At 38.9% G+C, this 8588-nt stretch overlaps 1 long non-coding RNA gene across 1 annotated transcript; it reads right to left on the bottom strand.

Annotated features, from left to right (window-relative positions):
• Positions 1-223: 223 nt before the first annotated feature.
• Positions 224-2446, bottom strand: LOC103095094 (uncharacterized). The gene is made up of 2 exons (XR_462968.2): positions 1910-2446; positions 224-466 (listed from the first exon to the last, which is right to left on the bottom strand). It is a non-coding gene; the product is annotated as an uncharacterized LOC103095094 (long non-coding RNA).
• Between the last annotated feature and the right edge of the window lie 6142 nt (positions 2447-8588).

Consider the following 8588-nt stretch of genomic DNA (forward strand, 5'->3'; position numbering starts at 1 on the left):
TGTATCCACCGAACTACTCCATTGAAGATAAGAGGTATTTAATGGGCAGTTGTAGAACAAACGAGTCTAGAACAACGTGGTTCTCACTGTCATCAAATTAGAGAAGTTACGTTTGCCAAATAATAAGAAAAATAGCCCTCCTAATAAGTGCCTAGATAGTTCAGGTCATGTACACCATCACTCTCTAACACAGCACTTAAATGATGACACTGAATCACAGGACTAAGGGAACAAGCTTTTTCTTAATGGTGGTGGATTTGGGCAAATAGATAAGCAGAGGTGATGCCCATTTCAGAATGAGCCTGAGAACTCATGGAAACTTCTCAGACTTCTTGCTCCCTAGAACAGCTTCCTCTTCTTAAAATAGGGTATTTGATGGACTTCTCCTGTCTTGTCTGCAGAGGCAGCCTGCTGTTGCTGGGCCCTCACTGGTACACTGTCCGTTGCCAGCGTCTGTCTTCTTTTCCTGTGGAAATAAAAGATATGGGCAAGAGAAAAGACATATTTGGTAATGCTTCCCTCTCAAGCTTCCTGCTCCGGGGGCTGCCTCAGCTGCAAAATGTTAAAAGAGCTTTAAAAAAATAGTAACCCTCCAACTTGGAATGAATTCCAGACAGACCCTAATGCCTGCAAATTTGTCAGAGGAAGCCAAATCCAGAAAAGCAGAACATGAAGAAGGTTCATTATTCGACTTCAAGAGACGCTCAAATAATCCGACACTCTGGTATTTATGATTTTTCTCCATTTCAGTCGGTTTGTAGTTCACAACATTCCCCTCCCCTTACCGCTGATTCCGACCTTCCTTTTAAATTAAACATCGACAGTTATAAAAAGACCTTCACATTACTTGTAAGCCACAAGCCCTGCTGGGAAACAGTCTGTTGATACAGGGTTGCTTATGTCAGGGAAATGTGCAATTCCTTGGAATATTAGCCTGGGGAGGCAGTTCAGGTGATGAGAATGGCTTTTCCTGGCCAGTCAGCCCTCAAGCCCTGCTTCCCCACCCACCCCCATCTCATTCTCATCCACCAAGGATTCTTTACCTAAGGTCTATAGTTCCTTTTTGTTTTCATAACTATTTTAATTGATCTCCTTGGTGATCTTTTGCAATTTATTTTCACATTTTATTTTCTTTATTTTACTTATATATTGTTATTTATTTTTTTTAATTTAAATGTATGTTAAACATTTCGCACATTATTTAAACATAACAGACATTATTCTGAAGAGTCCATAGGTTTCACCATTTGGCTAACCCAAATTTCAAGGTAACTAGATAGGAAGGTGAATAGAGGCACTGGGCCCAGATTTAGAAAGAACTAAGTTCAAATCGAAATGCATAACCGTGGCAAGTTTAACTTCTGCCTGCCTCAGTTTCCCCAACTATAAAATTAGGGGGGGTGATAATAGCACCTACCTCCCAAGGTTGTTATGAGCATCAAATAAGTGAATACTTTTTAACATGATTAGCACAGTGTCTGACATGTAGGAGATATTTAATAAAATTTTCCCCCCTCTCTCTCTCATCAGAATACCCAAAGGTCCATGGCACATAAATAAAAATGAAGAGCTCCTGACAGTGATACAGTGACCCTAGATACACAGAATGACACAGAGACACATGGAATGGAGGAAAAAGATTCCATTTTTCTCATAGTGTACTTTGGTTTACCCAGAACTATGGAATGTTGGATCAGTTTATCCTGACCCTGGAATCTCATAAAAGGTCAGAGACCATCAAATAAGATGATGAACTCTATAGTCATCCTGACATGTTCTTTTTCCTTTATTAGAGCCATTGCCACATGCTGGAAGAAGGGTGTGGAAATGGCATTGCTACCTAAGCTTTTTCCCTTTTCCCTTTCCTTGTCTCTGTCGATCACTGGGATATTTATTTGTATTTGGTTACCTTAAATCCAAACTTGGGTGCTCCAATAGACCCTGAGGTATCCAGGTGTCCATTTTTATCAGCGGTGGAAGTGCCCACATGAGGACTTGGGAGTCCAGATTTGAAATGTGGCCTCTCTGTGTGTCAAAATCAGGTTTATTTCTTTTTCCGGAACTGTCCAGCTCATCTCCGTTGGTGCTCCTCAACAGTCTAGGGTCTGTGTGAGTTCCATGGTGATCCACTGTGTTAGGTCACAAACATGAGACTGTGGCATCACCGAGTGAGTCAGGCCAGAGGAAGGCTGGGCTGGAAATAAAACTGAAAGTTTCTGTTTGCACTCAATAGCTTCCCACCCCAACCTTAATCATAATATGTGTGGGTGCAGGGAAAGCCCTCCCTGCCCCACCTCTAGGCATGGATTCAGAAACCTGGACTGTGCTGGTAAGGGCTAGGAAAATCCATCCCTGTGGCACACCACCTTTTCCTCCCCCACATGACCCAAGCATGACTCTGTCAGGATCCCTACACATGTGAGAGGAGCAAAAAGTCTCCTTTAGAGGAGAGAATCACATATTTTTACCACTAGAAGGGACCTTCCACATCAAACAGTCCAGCTCCCTCCTGTGGGAAGGTGAGCTTACCTAGAGGCAGAGAAGAAGAAGAATGACTTGCTTAAGGCAGTCCATTTAAGGTACAGGGGTGAGATGGGAAGCAGCATTACAAAACTCTATTCTGACTTTTATTACTCGTCACACACTGCCATCATTATCCTTTGGGAGAACAACTCTCCGAGGTGATGTTGGATGGTCTCAAGTCTTAAACCTCAGTGTGTTCTGCAGTCTACTCTTTAATCATTAGTCCAAATATGCCTCACTACGGGCTGTGATGGCTATATTATCCCCAAATTTATTTTAATCCTAATTGGGCACATAGGGATGTCTCTTCTTTCTCCTCAAACTTTCTGTTTCATCAATAAAATGGTATTGAATAAGACTCGATAAGGGATTAATGGCCCCTTGAAGGATCTTCTGGCTTTATAATAAATAATTAATTGATATTCACATTATCAACTCAGTCTTTAATATTATGTGTCCTGCCAACATGATGAACATGGAAGTATGTATTATGAGATAATATAGGTACAAACTATATCATGTTACCTTTCTTCTTGGAATGAGTTTGAAGGGAGGGAGAGAACTCTGAAATCAAAGTGTCAGGAAATAAATATTAAAAATTGTATTGACATCATCTGGAAAAAAGAAATTAAAATGACATATAAGTAGCTAATGTAAGAGCCTTTTTTTAAGAAAGAACAAATCTTTAATCAGGAAAAGGAAGACAACACTCTGATTGGTCACTACACCGAGTTAAGGGCTAGAAAATGCACAGAGCCAAAGCTCTGGGAACAGTGTCTCTGGGGAAAACCCAACAAAGATTTCCCCCAGAACAGAAGAACTTAGGAGTCTTATTTACCTTGTGGGGAATATAATTGGACAAAAAGGTTCAATTGATTAGATTTAGAATGGACACAAGGGAAACATGGGAAAAGTCTGATTTATGTCACAAATTATATAAGTAATTTCTATTTTTCGAAAAGGAAAATTCTTTCCTATTGATGATACTTGATGCATATTCATTCTTCCCACAGAGTGTTTTAAATGTGTGAGAGAGAACTATTGGTTAATAGGAGGGATGTTCTATTGTTATATTTATTACTTGAATGTGTAAATATATTTTAAACTGGCAAGGGTTCATGAGAGATGATTATGTCCCTCAAATCACTTAAAAACCGAGGTCTTTTTCTGCATTGGAGAAAGACACTTGGGGGAGGAGATCCTTTTGTAAAGAAATTTGTCTAGATCTACTCGACAAATTACTCAATTTAAACCTATTCTTTTTTAATGCTTTACAATATTTTACTTTTTTTTTTTTACCATTTATTAGTAATATCTGCGGAAAGTGATTGGAAACATCATAAAGCCAAGTAGTCCCTTACACTCCATGTACCAAGAGGTAATATCTATCTAGAGATACCAAGGTGTGAAAAATCAGAACTTTAAAGCCAGAGATCATTTAGTTAGGTCCTACATGGGTTTATAGAAATAGAACCGGAATGGACCTCAGAGAACATTTAGTTGAACTCTCTCATTTTACTGATGAGGAAATTGGGATCCAGGGATATTGGCTGACTGTTCCAAAGCTGGGATGGTGGCAAATAAGATTCAACCACCAGACCTCTGGCTCTAAATCCATTATGTTTTCCATTTTCCTTCACTGATTTAGTAGATGGCTACAGTTTTATGTTATTCTTTAAATCAGATGTCCAGTCGGACCTCTTTTCTTCCACTTCTAAATATCCCTTCCAAGAACTTATCCTAGATGTCATTTCTTATGTAATTCATTAGCTATTCTTCCAAATTTGGGATCTATTTTTTTTTTTGCCTTCCATCTTAGAATCAATATTGTATATTGGTTCCAAGGCAGAAGGGCAGTGAGGGGTAGACAATGGGGATTAAGAGACTTGCCCAGGGCCACACAGCTAGGAAGTATTGGAGGCCAGAGTTGAACCCAGGATCCCCCATCTGGGACTCTCAACCCACTGAGTCACCTAGCTGCTCCACCAATTTTGGAATCTTGAGAGTACTGTTTACTAGTTAGGAATCAGGATACACTCGCCTGCTTGGAAGGGTAGAATGATCAGCTAATGAAAACAATGCTTGTCACTGCCTTTGGAATCATGAAATATTTCCTCTTCTGCCAACCTGTCCATTTCTTATCTTCTAAGTCATGTTAGTCCTGAAAGAGAACATTCCATTGTGATCATCTGGTTATAGAGTTTCAGAGGAATGCCAGGTAAAACCTCAGGGACACCAGTGAAAGAAAATTAACACACTTCTCACTAACAGCAGCTAATATTTAAAGAATAAGGTCTCTGCCCAGAACAGAACTAGAGAAAACAGACTTTTAAAATTTGCAAGTGAGATTAGGCCAGACATAGAGGAGACAAAAAGCCTTCCCAGAAAAAAAAAAGAAAGGTTATTAAGGGAAATCATGGCATTGTTATCTTGAAGTCTTTAAGAATAGGATTGATTAGTTTGAATAGTTTAGGTTTTGTCCTGCCTAGAAAAGGGGTAGCCTGTGGTGGGGGAAGAGGGGAGAAGAGTATGCAATGACTAAGTTGACCTCCTAGAGTTGTCTGAAGATCTAAAATTCTATTGGTCATTGAAAAATAGTTTTGGGGGAGGGAAGAGGGTCACACAATTGCCATTAAAGGAACTGTTTGTAATCAGTCTGCTATGAAAAGCCAGGCAGCTACCTTTGGCACAAAATACAAAGATATGTAAAAATGCAGCTTCTCTCCTACCTCCTTTGAGTTGGCTGCTATAGCCCATGCATTCTAGAAATGCTTTTATAAGGATTCTGTTTATTGCAGGAGCAGAATCGAGACAGAAACATGAGAAGCTCTGGGGAAAAGTCTGGCTGAATAACTCATTTTTTGGAAGGATACTTCTAAAGTTGAGGGGAAGTACTGGAGAGGAAATGCTATTTATGTGAGATAATTTCTGCTCACTCACAACAACAACAAAAGAATCCTATGACCCAACAACATGTTCCAGGACCCAATCTAAAGCCAGAGGCTTCTAGGGAACCTCCTCCCCATAGCCCCATTAGGAAGGACAGCATTAATTTGATATGTATGTTTCATTTCCCCCCAACACTCCCTACTCATCAAGTCCAGGAATCTCTCTGGAATCTAACCATGAGTTTATTAACTTGTCCCTAGAAGAATATTTTATCTATTTCAATAAAAATAAATCTTTTATTTTGTATTTTCTTTCTCCCCCAAGTCACACAGTCACCGGAAATACATTGCATTTTAGTATATCTATTGGTATAGGCGCCATCAAGCAAGCAAATAAACATGCACAGTCTACTGTGTGCCAGACACAGTATTTGGTACTAGGGATAGAAAGACAAAGGTGAAACAGTTAGTCAGTAAACACTTATTAAGCATGTGCTATGTGCCAGGTATGGTGCTAAGTGCTAGGGATGGTCAGAAAGGTAAAAAAAAAAAGTCCCTCCTCTTTAGGGTGCTCAATCTAAACAGGTTCTGCCTTCAAGGTGTTTACAGTCTAACAGAAGAGAATATAGGTGCCTTTAAAAATACCTACGTAAACCAAAAAAGCCAGATGTAAGGTTATTTATATGGGGATTATTGTTATTCAATCATGTATGACTCTTTTTTCTTAGCAAAGATTTTGGAGTGGTTTGCCATTTTCCTTTTCCAGCTTATTTTACAGATGAACAAACTGAGGCAATCAGAGTTAAGTGACTTTCCCAGGGTCACACAGTTAGCAAGTGTCTGAAGCCAGATTTGAACTAAGGAAGAGTAACCTTTCTGACTTCAGGTCCACTACTCTCTCCATTGTACCACCTAACTGTCCCATGGCAATGTTAGAGGAAAAAACAAAAGGACATCAACAGTTATAAAGATCAAGTCAGATTGCATGCAGAAGATAATAATAATAGCATTTCTCCAGTGCTTTAAGGTTTATAAAGTACTCTGCAAATAAATATCATCTCATCAGATCCTCACAACAATCCATACACATGAATAAGTAACTTCACAAACACATCATCTATAAAATTAAGATTCTCGGGGTTAGAACAGGAAGACTCAGTATTACCAGTTGGTTCAAAGAGTCCAATTCATATTCTGGATATATCACTGATGCATTGCCATAATGGTCTTCATCATGGGAATATAATTAAGCTTTTATAAAGGGAAGCCTTTAAAAAGGAATACTATATATCCCAAAGGCCTTCCTTGATACTTTATATGCTAGCTCTTAATTCTACATGCTTCCCAAAGTCCTATTTTCTCTAGTTATCCATCTGAAAATGGTAGGGCCAATCTAGGAAGGTCAGTCTGAAAGGGCTACTATATTAGAGAAATCTTGGTGACAAGGCATAAAAATTGATGGATTTTAAGTCAGGAAAACAAGCTCAAATTCCTTCTCACATACTTTCTAGCTGTGTATCCCAGGAAAAAATTACATACATTTTTCTGTGCCTCAGCTTCTCTTGTAAAATGAGGACAATAATCACACCTACTTCATAGGGTTGTTATGAAGATCAAATGATATAATTTATGTAAAATGATTTCAAAACCTTCCATAAAGTGCTGCTTAATTAATAGCTATTATTATTCTATACTTCAAACCTAAAATGATTTCCTCTTAGTTTTGCCTTTAGAGGGTATTTAGACTACATGATCTTGATCAGCTTGAACATTCTACTCATTGACTCAATGACTATCTAGTTGAGGATTTGGAGGATTTGGAGGGAAAATCCATTACTTTCTACCCTGTTTACACTGATAGTACAGTATGACAAAAGCTTGGGATTTGAAGCCATAAAACTTAACGTGCTAGCAGAGGTAGCATGGTATCATAAGTAGTAAGTCAGCCTTGAAGCCAGGACGACTTGGGTTCAAGTTTTGTCTTGAATATGCATGTCACTTAACCTCTCCAGACTATACTCTTGAGACTGTATTTTTCACAGAGGATGCTGAACCCTACTTTTTTTAAGTGTCTTATTTTTTAATATCTAAACATTGTTTTATTATTTGTTCGTTTTCAAACATTATTCATTAGAAACTAAGATAATTTTCTTCCCCCGCCCCCCAACCCCTCCTATAGCCGATGTGCGATTCCACTGGGTATCACATGTGTCCTTGATTCAAACCCATTTCCATGTTTTTGGTATTTGCATTAGGGTGCTCATTTAGAGTCTCCTCAATCATGTCTTGTCAACCCCTGTAGTCAAGCAGTTACTTTTCCTCAGTGTTTTTACTTCCACAATTTGTCCTCTGTTTGTGGATAGAATTTTTTCTCCTAGATCCCTGCAGAATGTTCAGGGACATTGCATTGACACTAATGGAGGAGTTCATTACATGCGATTGTACCACAGTGTTTCAGTCTCTGTATACAGTGTTTTCCTGGTTCTGCTCCTTTTGCTCTGCATCACTTCCTGAAGGTTGTTCCAGTTCCCATGGAATTCCTCCACTTTATTATTCCTTTGAGCACAATAGTATTCCATCACCAACATATACCACAATTTGTTCAGCCATTCTCCAATTGAAGAGCATCCCCTCATTTTCCAATTTTTGGCCACCACAAGGCACAGCTATGAACATTCTTGTACAAGTCTTTTCCCTTCTTATCTCTTTGGGGTACAAACCCAGCAGTGCTATGGCTGGATGAAAGGGCAGACAGTCTTTTATTGCCCTTTGGGCATAGTTCCAAACTGCCCTCCAGAATGGTTGGATCAATTCACAACTCCACCAGCAATGAATTAATGTCCTGACTTTGCTACATCCCCTCCAGCATTCATTACTTTCCATAGCTGTCATGTTAGCCAATCTTCTAGGTGTGAGGCAATACCTCAGTTGTTTTGATTTGCATCTCTCTGATTATCAGAGATTTAGAGCACTTTTTCATGTGCTTATTAATAGTTTTGATTTCTTTGGCTGAAAACTGCCTGTTCATGTCCCTTGTCCATTTATCAATTGGAGAATGGCTTGATTTTTTGTACAATTGATTTAGCTCTTTATACATTTGAGTAATTAGACCTTTGTCAGAGGATTTTCTTATGAAGATTGTTTCCCAATTTGTTGCTTTCCTTCTCATTTTGGTTA

This window comes from Monodelphis domestica, chromosome 2 (genome assembly GCF_027887165.1).
Source record: "Monodelphis domestica isolate mMonDom1 chromosome 2, mMonDom1.pri, whole genome shotgun sequence".
Lineage (NCBI taxonomy): Eukaryota > Metazoa > Chordata > Mammalia > Didelphimorphia > Didelphidae > Monodelphis > Monodelphis domestica.